Consider the following 15,130-nt stretch of genomic DNA (forward strand, 5'->3'; position numbering starts at 1 on the left):
TAGTTTAGCTCAATCATCCATTGTACATGTTACAAGGTATGAAAAAAGCTTAAAATAATAAACATCCACGTAAATAAAGTACATCATCATCCAATACTAAACCATGATGTAATATCATAGTGAAACCATAAACCATACATGATACATCATCATCATAAAGATATAAACATCTATCATAAAAGATAACCATATATCACAAACATAAATAACTAAGTGCACAGTTCCTCCCAACCGTAAATAGCATCATTAGACCATCATGGATCCTAGCCATCCCTCTGTGCATAAAATTCCAAAGCACCAAAGAGATCATCGGTATTATCATAGTAGGAATGTCACTCCTAAAACATCCTACTAACATGTAAAGTAAAGCATAAAGTAACATCATCTAACATTTGCAAATCATCAATATAAGAAACATACCAATAAATACATCTATCATAGGGTATATCATCTATCAAAATGATCCAAGAACATAATGAAGATAAATACCAACCAAGAATACTCCAGCCACGGTGTCTTCGATAGATCTCAAATGATAAGAGTGGAAAAAACACTACCACCTGACTGCATGGAACCTAAGTGGTCCACTCCCACCGTGCTGAGGAGATAATCTCAAGTCCCAAACAGGCTATCAAAAACACAAAGCATAAATCTCTAATAGTCCAGGAATCCTAAAAGTATACTACTCAAAGGTTCCAACACACACAAAATTGACACCTAATTCCCAGAGGCACACAATGACATGTAGGAAACCTACTCTGCAAGCAAGAAAGTTTCATCGCAATTATCACGTACAAGTTACCCTGACAGTTAGCTAAACTCCACGGGTCCATACTGATCTCATGTGGCCACTAGTATCCTCTCATACTGATGAGGCATACTATGGAATGCAAGGTCACAACCATGCATTCTCACTACTCCCATCCTAGCCTATACAAGCGCTCAAGGCATGGGCGAGAACCAAAACAATTATCTTTTTAGGTTCATTTAATCCCCATTTAGTGTGTAAATGTTATCACTTATTAACCAAACTTACAATGAGTTACCCTAGCAGCCACTTAGGGCCCCGACCCCCATTGCAAGCCACTTCCCGACACTACAAGTAGATTACCTACCCTAAGCTCATGGAATCATAAAATCACCACATTCCTGTACAAGAGACTGTAAAGAAAATCCAAAAGATAATCCATAAAAAGAATCATCAAATATCCAAAATATAAGCATCAAATATCCATAATAAGAATCATCAAATCTCTAAGATAAGAATCATCAAATCTCCATGAGCATCTAGAAAAACATCCATAGAAAATCGTGACCACAACAGTTCTCTATTGGAAACTGAGGGCATCACTGATAATCATAAGTATCTATTGGTTCTCATTAACCAAAATATATCTCAAAATAAATCACAATAGCAACCAAGAAAATATCTGAAAATCATACTGATCGAAGACTCCAAAATGGTTGAGTCAAACATGTCACAACATGACATCATCAAAAAAAAATCAACATTTCAGTCCCATCATGGCGACTAAATAATAATCCAAGGATAACTGATTGATGACTGAAAAATGATTAGCTCAAGTGTCTCATATACATACATCTCAGATTCACACATGAAGACTGATGAACAATAACAATTAGTAAGTACAAACATTTCATAGAGCACACGATCACATAACCATGGTTGGGTTTATAAAGATCGAGACCAAATAAAATCAACATGCCATCACTTCTCATAACCCCCAAGCCTCTGGTAACAACCTAGGACTAGTCAACACTAGTCAACCCAAAACCCAAAACAAAAAGCATATAGAATACACGATGCAAACACATGTTTTGGTTTACTAAATTCACATAGTTGAATAATGTGTAGGGGTTTCCAGTTTTCTGTTTGCAAGTATACTTTCAAGTGTCTTAAGTTTCATCATTTGATCTACCAGTCAACCCATTTGTTCCCCGATAGCATTATCCTTCCATTATTAAGAATTACATTCTAAGAATAACTTAAGGATAAATATTCACTAAACCAATCATCATTGACCTTTAATTAAATTTCTCTTTTTATTTTTAACCATGATCCATATTCTAATTGATTAACTCTTCTTTAATTTTACTTCAACTTTTAACATAAATCAAAGATCATTATTCGTCTAAATCATAAGAGAGCCAATTACTAGTCTTTGAATGAGAAGATTAAAAATTTATTAAAATGATTAATTAAATCAATCAATTAACATAGGTATACCATCCATGCCCTATTATCATTCTAATAATTCTTAATTATGATTTAATTAAATATTATTAAAATTTAAGCCTTTTAATTCAATCATTATCATCATTGACAATCATCTAATATCTAAAGTCATAATTCAAGTCATAAGACTTATCAACTTCAATATAGATAATCTACAGTCTCGTTAAAAAAAATTATATCAAATAAATCTCCATTACATAACTTAATTATTAATTAAATCCAATTAACTCTAGTTAATTGATTTAATTAATAACTTCACAACCAAACCATCAACCCAATGAATATTAGTTGACTAATAACTAACTATAATTTGTACGTTAAAAAGTCAATCATAATCCAAATTCTCTAATATTAATAATTCAATAATGACTCATTATTATTTAATAACAAGTTGTATTGGAAATTTTATTAATAAATCTATAATGACCACATTCATCACTCTTTAATGAATACTGATGTTTCCTTAATTAATTCATATTAATGATAGTCATTTCAAGATAAATCTCAATCGCATAATATAATTATATTGACAACTCATTGAATATTAATTGATTAAAAATCAATCATATTTCAAATCAAAAACTAATATCTTTTACAAAACTTTAATCATTAAATAATCTCCACTAGATTAACTCTAATCGTATTTATTGATAACTAATCAAACCATTATTTATTAATAGTTTTCTAGTCCTTACAAACATTAATAAATAATGAACTCGTCAAACTATAAATACTTGATCTATAGAATCCTTCCATATACTCATTAGTTAATATTTGACTAACTCTTAACACCATTAAGCTAAATCGACAAGTTATCTAATAATACATAACATAAAAATTTTACTTATAGTAATGTTATAATAATAACTCCATGTCAATTAATCCATTACCATTACATTCTCTTCATTTAAAATTGTCATTTCTTAAATTATTTAATAATGGAGCTACAATCATTTGGAGAAGAAAGAAGGACATGGGAGCTACAAACGGAAAAGGGAGTTTTTGATTATGTTTGCTTTCTTTTGTTTAGTTTGGCTTTCATGGTAGACTAGTGGGTGCTAACGTATGATTATTGAGTTTGTGATTTGCTCATAGTATGTTATGCATTTTAACCCATTTTTCTGGTCCTATAGCACTCCAATTGTTTGATGAAATGCCAATGAGACAAAACTAAAATTGAAGGACAAAACAGGAAAATGTTCTTACATTAGGTATCCACTAGCAGCTTCTCCCTCTCTAACTCTATTAACCATGTGCATCTTACCTAAGTACTTAGTTGGCTAGAGCTAACCTACTAAAAATAGCCCTTTGTTCAAACTATTCCAAACTTGGAAGGACTTCACCTTATTGTAATAGGTGTATGCTACCATAATTAATTTTTATTTCTCCCTTTACTAGTCTACACTTTAGCAGAAATCTCTTCTTTTTCTTTCTTGAAAAAATGCAAAACATTATGAACTAACTTTCACCATTCAACAATATTAGAGGGTATAATTTCTACTCATATCATAACTGTGTTTCCCTTCTAGCACCATTCTTTTCTCATGGGTCATCTTGTGCATCATTGAAGCCATATTTACCACTTACTTTGAGAACTTGGACAAGCTTGTCTAGCTATGTCTTTTTCATTGCTTTTGTTTTCTGGCGTGGATAATTTGTGCGGTCTTCTTGCACAACACAAATATTTGCATTAAGGCTGGGCAATCTTTATTTGATGTTGAGTTTCATGAAACACATGTAGAGGGAAATCAATACACTTCTATGGATGTTGGCCATTTTCTCTTAATTTTGGGAATGTGAACATGTAGCCTTGGTTATCCCTTCCATTCCCATGGCTTAGTTCATAGCTACCTTTTCCTTGCCATCTAGGTCACAAAATGATACTTGTGCATGTAGTTGGTAAGGTGCATAACGGGTGGTGCATAAATGATAGTATGAATGTGGTGTTGGTTGTTGCAAACTATATTTCATCATTTGCTTTCCTTGGGATTCAAGAAATTCCTCTGCAACTCTAAAAGTACATGTGCCATGCTTTGGATTCTCATACCTCATGCCAATATTTTAATAGTAGTGCCCTTCAGCTATAGTAATAGGGCACACAAATAATTTCTATGTTTTCCAAAATTAAGTGTAGAACTTTGTAATAATGAAGGATGTTGGCCAATACTAATCACTCAAGCTCTCACCAACACACAATTCTTTGCCTTGCTCTTCCAGGTGGCATTGATACAACAAGTGCTATATTTAGTGCCTTGCACATCAACTGTTTGTTCCATTCATGCAAGTATAGTGTTTATCTTCTTTTCAAGTCATATTGTGGCCCTATTGACTTCAGAAAAGAAACCCCGTTCACCCTAACTCTACCTTCCTTCAACGATCCGACCATACTATTGGTCACCTCTTGGTCAAAGCCATGCAACTTCATAATGTATCTAGCAATCCCGCCCTATTCTAGCTTCTTTCAAACTTTTTCGTTGCTTCTCCATTTCTCTATATCTCCCACCAGGTCTTTTCTACACCTTTTGCCCACCATTTCAGCACTTTGCACACCCTCAATTCTCATAAGAACCACACACTATAAACACTTTGCCACCTGATGGGGACCTCTGTAATTGAGAAGAATGCTGAAGGAATTATCCTTACTTCAAATCTTGTTATAAAGAGTAAACATTGTTATTAAATCAATACACATATTACAAAAAAGTTTCCTCTTTTTTATTGAATAAAAAATTAGATGAAACAAAAATGATAAGAATGCAATTACTTAGAGACATTCCAAGTAAATCTTATGAATCCAATTTATGTAAAATTCATTACAAATAAAAAAAATCACATCACCGCACTATCTCATGGTGATGATTAAGACCAAACCCTTAATCACTAGGAATATCGGAAAATTCTATGTATAGAGGAGTGATGTAACTTTGAAGAAATTTTTATTATTAATAAAACTATCTTATAGGTATTTTTCTTTTCTCAAAATTTTAGCAAGGAAAAAAATGAACTTTTTGACTTAAGTAATGTTTTCACTTTAAATTTTATTAATTACTAATTCTTTAAAATAAAGGTATAAATAACATCTATCTTTTAGACTTCAAAATAAGCTAATAAACACAAAATAACTTAAATTATAATAAAAACTCTTATATTTGAACCATTATTCTTCTTTAAAATAGAAGAGGAAAAAGCATTCTATGCTTTTAGAGGAGCATGACTTGAATTTCTAAAACTAATGATAGGACTATAGTTAATACTTATCCCTTGATCGAACACTGAACACTCGAGATGGTTGATGACTTGTGCTAGCTTTATTTGTTGAAATGTTACTAATGTCTATAGAATTCACTCCTATAATAACAGATTATTGATAGTCCTTCAAAAATGATATATGTGATATTTAGCTTCAGTCAAATTTTTTATATTAAGTTAGAAATTATAGAGAATCAGATATTAAATTTCTACTATTTATTATAATCATAGTGATTGGTTTCTGGATTCAATTCAGTTAAGATTTTTATCATCAATATTTTGAATCACACTATATGATCTATCATAAGAATGAAACTATTGAGAACTTATGGATGAGTACAAGAAGAGATCCAATTCACTATTTACAGCTTGCTAGAATTATTTCTAATGAGCATGACTGTAGGTTCAAAATAAATTTTCATGTATAAATAGTTCAGAATCCAAATTATCAAGGCTTTCATGTTTTTTTTTGCATTATCAACTTGATTCTATCTCTTTGCTAGGGCTTTGCTCCATGTCAACAAGTTGTCTGACACTGAATGGCTTTTAACAATCTGTATATATAAAACAATTTCAAGATATTGGCATCAACATGCCACTGAATGGCTTAGGTATAGTATGAAAGTGCTGATTATATCTAAAAGTAAAACAAATAGTATTGCAACAAGATTAATAGGGAAATAAATGAAGCTCAAGTTACCCTCAGCTCAAAGTAGCTTAGTTGAATGCTATGACTATCTTCGCCACTATTCTATACCTTTTTCATATAGCTGGCCAATAATTCTTTTCCATATAAGCAAGGTTTTACATTTTTCACCCAAGTTTAGTGTCACAATATATCCCTTCACAAATCTAGCTTGAGCACCTATTATTGGAATTCAAAAGGATTGAGCAATATAGTATAGGGCATGGCTTACTCTTTTTTGGTTAGTAACTCTGAGGGTGACTATCCATTGCCCTTTTGAGATAGTGCTCTCTATCCATTCATTAACTGAATGACAAAGATTAATAACTCCCCAATTTTTATAGCTTTGAATCACAACACATAATGATTGCACTCAATGAGTGATATTTTTAATGATGCCTCAAGCATTCCCTTTTCATTTATATGGATTTCATTAATTGCCCCTACCCCAATCGCATCAAAAAAGAAATTTACATTTAAAATTGAATCAACTCCATCAACTGCTCTCTTGAGTACACTAATCAGCTCTGTTGGAAGCCTCTGATGTATTAAAATGAACTAATCAGTAGATGTAGGGCAATCAATGAGAATAGATTTCTTCAATTTATAATAATTATTTGTAGCAACTTTTAGATTTGATTGTGCTAGCATCAATGTTTCGAATCACACTATCTGATCCATCATTAGAATGAAATCAAACATAAAAGAACATTAAAAAAAACCTTAAAAAATACTAACTTTACAATTATCTCCACAAGTTTAAGATCACACTCTTTAGACAAAATATTTCACCTGTAAACATTACAAAAGTGAAATACATACCTGAAGCATTTGAATGGAACTCAAGAGAGTTCCACTAACTTTTGAAAGGTGCAAGCATTTCAATCATCCCAATTCTTCAATACTTGTTATACTCTGGAGCTTCCCACATTCATCAATGGTGATTCTTTCTAGGTAGTTCAATTTTACAAGACTAGGAATCTCTTCAAGCTGGGGACATTCCATTATATTTAATATTGAGATTTTTTCCAGATCAATAGAGCACCACCATACTATTTTTAGTATTGGGCAGTCTTTCAACTTAATGCAATTTAGTTTTGTTAGTGTTACATTCACTTTGGTTAGATTCAACATGAACTCAATGTGGAGAGATATGAGATTGGGACAATAATCTCCACAAATTAATACCTTGGATACATATTTCCCTTCTCTAATCACCATCATCTGAAGGTTACTCATCTGATGCTTAGAAACAACATGTATCTCACTATTGGTCAAAGAAAATTGTCCACTGCTTGTTGTGAAATCACATAAAACTAATCTCCTATGATTTGAGAGATTTCTAAGGGATTTAGTAAAGGATTTCTATTCAATTCTCATTGGATCACCCCCTCCTTCTAAGACTAGATATTCCAAATGAGTTAACATCCCTATTGAGTTTTGAAACTCTTTTAGTGAGACTGCATCAAGCACCAACTCTTTTAATAGAAAAGGGGCCTAAAAAGAATCCATACATAAATTCATTCCAAAGGTGAACAAATTTCATGAGATAGAACTATAGAAAAATGCAAGGTTTACCATCAAAGAAGACCTAACTTTTAACAAAATGGAAAAAATACCTGTGCATCATTTAGCCATAGTTTTTCGAGATATCCATTTACAATTGTCAAACACTGGGTGTTTTGCAAAGGAATACTTGAAGGAATGCTCCTCGCTCTACACCAATTTAGATCAAGCTTAATCCATAACAGAGCTGTTGATATTTCACACTGATTGTTTGAATCTTATAAAGAATGTTAACACAAAACTAGTGGATGGATCTACAAATGAGTGTAAAAACCTCAAACTATGAACATTTTTTTCGATTAGAGTATGTTGGAATATCTTTGATTCTTCATATTTCAAATATCAAACTTATTTTTGCTTGTAAACATTACACATTTGTGACTGATTCTATGTTAAAAGTGTTAAATAATAAAAATTGACTTATTTTTCCTTGGTATGTAATTCAAGCTACTTAGGGTGCCGCAAGTGATGATGGGTGCCCAATTCATCTACCATTTCTCTTTCCAAATCATGGAGATGATCATGCATTCTAAATTGAAGCTTGTCACCATGTTCCTCATCATTTTGGTCATGAATTTGGCAATCAACCATTTCAATAAGACACTTATCTTTGAGGGTTTGAATTGCATGCTCTGCCCTCCAACGAGAAGCATCCCATATTCTCATGGCCATACATTTCTTTTCATGTCCTCTTTTCAAATAATTAAAAAATAATAATCTTTGCTAAGGCAGGCAAGCCCAAGAAAGTAAAGTTTCGAAAAAAGGGGGTTAATCTTTGGAAATTGTTGGACTAATAAATGAAAATTATTATTAAAATATGTTTCATTAACCTCTCTTGTACGTGAGTTACAGTTATACCCTCTTTTAAGGGGTTTTGGAGGCATTTTGGGCTCATTCCAAAACTTGATTTTGCTGATTTCTTTGTTATTCTTCAGAGGCTGCCAAACCTGTGGAGAAGGAGACCCAAGAACGGGAGTTTGCAGGTTTCCAGGGAGACCCAAGAATGGGAGTTTGTAGGTTTCTAAGAAGGCTAAGGATGGGATTTTTAAGCCATTCTATGTGCATGCTCATACATAGTTTTCCTTTGTGTTGAACAATGTAGATTTGTGGGTTTTTGGGTGTGTTTTTTGCATGAGTTTGGTGTTTTCAGTTGAGCATTTCATATCAGTTTTGGTTGCTGCTGTATTTCAGACTTTAAGCTATTGAAATAGAGCTGAATATATGTATTGGGATGTGATTAAACTTATGAGATAGTTTATTAGTATTTTTGTGGTGTTTTCGGGCATTTTTGTGTTAATTTCGAGAGCCCAATGAGCATAGTTTTTGTCCTACATTTATGAGCTGCTGTGTAAAAGCTATATAGATCTGAAAATGTCATTTTGTAGGATATTATGCTGCTGAAATTTTTGTAAAAATTTCCATTTTCAGATTTATTAATAATAGGTGAAGCTGTGAAGCTTTTGGCACTATTTTCAGCATACCCGATTTGGGGTTTCTGGAGAAATTTGGTGGATCTTTGTGATATTAGTTGTTTGATCTTAAAGATCTGATTAGAGGTTGGAAATATCATATAAAATCAGAGAAAGGGAAATTTCAGTGGTATCAGAGCCATGATCTTGCCAGCCTGAGGGTTTGTAGAAGTTTGCAGATCAGTTTTGACAACTACCCAGATCTTGCATTTCAGTTTTTAGAACTACCCAAATCTTGCATGTCATAATTTATGGTTGCATGTTGCTTCTAATCAGCTGCATGTCAAAATTTATGGTTGCATGCTACTTCTAATCATTTACATGATTAGTTCTTGGTGAATTTGGTGGTTGTAGAAGTTTGCATGTCAGTTTTGACAACTACCCAGATCTTGCATGTCAGTTTTGACAACTACCTAGATCTTGCATTTTTGACAACTACCCAGATCTTGCATGTCATAATTGATGATTGCATGTTGCTTCTAATTAGCTACATGAAAAAATTTATGGTTGCATGCTACTTATAATCATTTGCATGTTAGTTCTTGGTGAATTTGGTGGTTGTAGAAGTTTGCACGTTAGTTTTGACAACTACCTAGATCTTGCATGTCAGTTTTGACAACTACCCAGATCTTGCATTTTTGACAACTACCCAGATCTTGCATGTCATCATTGATGATTGCATGTTGCTTCTAATCAGCTGAATGAAAAAATTTATGGTTGCATGCTACTTCTAATCATTTGCATGTTAGTTCTTGGTGTTTGAAGAAGTTATATCCTATTGGGGTTACACTCTACTTTATCCAGAATGGACAAGTATAGTATAGAGTCTCAGAGGACACGATCTTGGACAATTGATATCCAGAGTCAAAACAGTAGAAAGGATGGTTATTTAGACATTCGAGATAAACTTATGAAAATAAGCCATGACATGTCTAAACAGTTGATTAAACACCACCGTATAATGAATGACATGTTGTCCGACCCAGCTAAGGTGGATAAGTTGACTGGATTTCTATTTGGTAGATTTTCTCATAGGGCAGATGACACAATTACCAAGAACTTGCATGAAGAGTTTGAGAAACTAGCTGATAGCCAGGTAGAGGTCTTAGGTTCTACTCTACCACAAGAGGTGGTGGGAAAGGATATTACACAGATTGATAGTAATGGTCAACTTGATACTCAAATTGAGACAATTGTTTACAGGTCATCAAAGGGTGATGCCACAGGTATTCAGGATGGTATAGTTACAATAGGCAGTGACTACAATGTAGTGGGTTCAGATGATGATTATGAGGATGTTGTTGTGCAGGATGATGAGATACCTGGTAGAGATGAGCAGACATTGAGCATTCATGATTTTGCTGAGAAAGAGTACCAGGCACAGTTAGATGCTTCACCACATGAGGTTGAGGCTAGTAGTACTTCACATGATTTGTCCATCCAGCTGAAGGTGAACAAAGATAGTATTGTGAATTCATTATCTCATCATGACAGGTATGTGAAGTTAGTTGGTATTGGCCATATTACTCAGGTGAGGAGTTTTCTTGAGTTACCAGTTGATTCTAGTTTACGGATATGGACTCGAGATTGTTATATTGACATTTGGGATTCAGTTGACTAGAGATCTTTAACACTTTTTGGTAGCAGTGTTTGTTTGGGTGCTATCATGGATTTGATTAGCAGATTACATGGTGTTGTCTTTTCTTGTGCCAGTATCTTGTCTGATGTTGGTATTAGTTTTTATACACTGAAGTTGGGCTTTGTTCATATATCTAGTCGACCATATTTGCTGGAATGTGTTGATGATCTTTCATATTTGACAGTGTGTACAGATGAGTCCCAGGATCATATTGGCATTGATGACATCCAGGAGGCTATAGTGGGCAATTTTGAAAACTTAGTTTCCTTGGGTGCAGAGGAGTTGGACAGCAGTGCTAATGTTTTTGATACTTCGTATGTTGATATGAGCTTTAGATTTGATTCACAGGATATGGATTGTAATACTCTAGAGACTAGTGACTTTGATTATACTCCTTTAGACAGTGCATCAGAGGAGATTTGTAGGAGACAGTCAAGCTAGTGCCATCATGTGTCTAATCAGTTAAGAGTTAGTGACCGAGACATTTCTATCACTTGCCAACATTTTGATGCTGCTCGTCAGTTGTTAGCAGTTTATGGATGGGGTTCTCCTACTAGTGATGAGCAGGAAGGAAGTTATCTTTCCTTGACAGAGATCCACTCTTTATGGGAGGCTATTCGGATTTTGAGACAGAATTATATGCAGTTGGTAGCCGACAGAGATTATCTTATGGAGTGGGGTAGTACAACATATGATGCATTGTTGGCCAAGGAAGATGAGGTGAGTGAGCTTACTGAGCAGCTTGAGGTGACTTCTGAGATTCTTGAGAGTACACAGTTGGCTTTCAAGGAGTCACAGTTTCATTTGGCTAAGGTGACCATGGAGTGAGAGCGACTACAGTCTTTACCTGATTCTATACAGTCACAAGCTATGGTGTTTGGTGATTCGAGGATGTCCATGGCCGAGATTGTCAGAGACAGTGGAGATGGGGATGCATCCATCCTTGATACTAACATTGGCATATCATGTTCATTCCCACTAGAGTCAGGTTCAGTTGAGTTGGGTGTTGTAGCAGATTGTTGTATGCCTGACATGGTGGTGGCCTCTAGTACTGATGGCACAAAGACTAGAGATGTATCAAAGATCATGTGTGATGTTGGTGAGTCGACAGTTGGCATGGTTCCTACTAGTAATACTACTCCCTTGGTGATATCTTCAGAGTTAGTAGTTAGTTCCAACATGGTTAATGATCAATTGCAGTTAGTTTCATCTTGATTACAGTCTGAGCCACTGACTGAGATTGGCACATTCTATCGGCATTACACTGTGAGGTACGCTCATCAATTTACCTTTGATGACCATGTTGATGAAATTATGATACAGAGATGTACTTTAGTTCCTAGTGCTTATCATCAGTTATGGAAGAGTTTGATGCCTCAGGATGAGAGTTGTGATGGGCACGACATGGCGATAGGTCCTGCAGTTGATAGCTTGATAATACATGACTTAGAGCAGGAGTTTTGGAGTGATGCTTTAGCAGGTGTTGTTATTGATTCTACTCCTTTGGCGATGACATCTCCTGACTTAGCTAGTGATCAGTCACAGTGGGTTGTATCACTTGTTCATGGTGATCTGTTGACTGAGGTTGGTTTTTTTAATCAACATTATATTGCAGGGCATGTACATCAGTTAGCAAATGATCCTTGTGTTGAGGAGTTGATGGCAAGAAAATTTGGTTTGGGTTCCATTTCTTGTTGTTTATCTTGTGATGGCTTTTCACCATCAGGGGTGCATGGGAGTTATGGTTATGAGACAGTGGCTGATGATCTACAGAGTTGTGTTGACTGCAGGAGTTGTACAGTGTGTGGATTATCCATACTTGGTATAGTTTCATTTGAGAGCATTCACCATTGTTGCAGAGTTGGATTGTACATTCCGTATAGGCCAGTGGGATGCGTTGATGCTATTTATGGTGTTGGCAGTTTGATTTGTCCACTTTACTTGGGTTCTAATGTTCTAAGAGTTTGTGTCTCATGGGTTTTTGACTGTGGTAGTGGTGATTTTGGAGTTTGGTTGAGCTATAATTGTCAGTTTGATTATGGATTTTTCTTGGTCATATTGCAGAGGATATTGCAGGAACCTGCGTTAATTGGTAGTAGTATAGTTCATGACTACATTTGGGATCCAGGTGGATTGATTGGTTTATTGTTCAGCCATTGCTTGAGGACAAGCAATGTTTGGGAGTGGAGGACTTTTCATGTCCCCTTTTCAAATAATTAAAAAATAATAATCTTTGCTAAGGTAGGCAAGCCCAAGAAAGTGAAGTTTCGGAAAAAGGGGGTTAATCTTTGGAAACCGTTGGACTAATAAATGAAAATTATTATTAAAATATGTTTCATTAACCTCTCTTGGACGTGAGTTATAGTTATACCCTCTTTTAAGGGGTTTTGGAGGCATTTTGGGCTCATTCCAGAACTTGATTTTGTTGATTTCTTTGTTATTCTTCAGAGGCTGCCAAACCTGTGGAGAAGGAGACCCAAGAACGGGAGTTTGCAGGTTTCTAGGGAGACCCAAGAATGGGAGTTTGCAGGTTTCTAGGAAGGCTAAGGATGGGAGTTTGAAGCCATTCCACGTGCATGCTCATACAGATTTTGCCTTTGTGCTGAACAGTGTAGATTTGTGGGTTTTTGGGTGTGTTTTTTGCATGAGTTTGGTGTTTTCAGTTGAGCATTTCATATCAGTTTTGGTTGCTGCTGTATTTCAAACTTTAAGCTATTAAAATAGAGCTGAATATATGTATTGGGATGTGATTAAACTTTTGAGATAGTTTATTAGTATTTTTGTGGTGTTTCCGGGCATTTTTGTGTTAATTTCGAGAGCCCGATGAGCATAGTTTTTGTCCTACATTTGTGAGCTGCTGTGTAAAAGCTATATATATCTGGAAATTTCATTTTGTAGACTATTATGCTGCTGAAATTTTTGTAAAAATGTCCATTTTCAGATTTATTAATAATAGGTGAAGCTGTGAAGCTTTTGGCACTATTTTCAGCATACCTGATTTGGGGTTTCTGGAGAAATTTGGTGGATCTTTGTGATATTAGTTGTTTGATCTTAAAGATCTGATTAGAAGTTGGAAACATCATATAAAATCAGAGAAAGGGAAATTTCATTTCTCTGTGCCAATGAAGAAGCATGCAATGTCCATGAAAATTTGTTTCTCTTCACTTTCCAATGCATCAAAGCTTATTTTAAGCTTGTGTTGTATATCTCTATCCAATTTTGTGTGAACTTTATCCAATTCCAACTCCCAATAATGTTTTTCATTGCTGCCAAAAACATGCCCACCCATCACTTTGAGAGAAAGGGGCGAACCCCCACAAACTTCAACAAAGCTCTGAAATAAACTTCCATATCCATTTGTAGGATAAGGTTGGTGGAATTCATGCCAACAGAAGAGTTCCTTGTTATGATACACATTCATTGCTTTCATCTTGTAATGAATATGGATTCCACCATGAATTAACCCTCTTTCATCACGGGTAGTGATGATTATATAGCTATAAGAAGTTAGGATATCACTAACTAACAAAGCATCTAACTGGTCAATGTGATCAATGTCATCTAAGACAATAAGAAATCTCAACAAATGGCCTCTTCCAATATGATTCCTTATACAGTTAGTTCCCTCATTTATACTCTAAAATTTTGGAGGATCTTTTTCATGTACCAGATCTTTTAGGAGCTTAGTTTGCATAGAAAGCAACTCACCTTTGGAAGACGCTTCTCGCACATCAGTTAGAAAACATGAACCATGGTAATCTAAGCATTTGTGACTGAACAATTCTTTGGCTAGAGTTGTCTTCCCAGATCCACCCATTCCAAAGATACCAATTATCTCAACTCTATTCTCCTCCTCCTGTCTAAAATGTTGTTCAAAATCTTCTACAATTTCATCTAACCCCATAGGATTTTTTACTACATCTAAAGATCTTTCCTTTTTACAGCTCTTTTAGCACATTGGACGCTATATTCTTAAGAAGCAACTCCTGATTACTAAGAAATTACAAGAATTTTGATTAGAAAGATGTTATGCTCTTGTAAGCTGAAATTCCACATTCTAAGTTTTATTTCGGTATGTTCTGTAAGCTAAAATCTTATGTTCACTTTTTTTATTTGATTAGATTGTTCATTTAGAATTGCAAATTGCATATATTAAATTTTGATTTAGATATGTTCTTAAGCTAAAATCTTGTGTTCAAGTTTATGATTTGTCTAGATTGGTCATTTAGAATTATAACAGTCCTTATTTAAAAGTACAATTTTAG

The sequence above is a fragment of the Cupressus sempervirens genome, chromosome 1, assembly GCF_028749045.1.
Source record: "Cupressus sempervirens isolate cs-2001-9-10 chromosome 1, ASM2874904v1, whole genome shotgun sequence".
Lineage (NCBI taxonomy): Eukaryota > Viridiplantae > Streptophyta > Pinopsida > Cupressales > Cupressaceae > Cupressus > Cupressus sempervirens.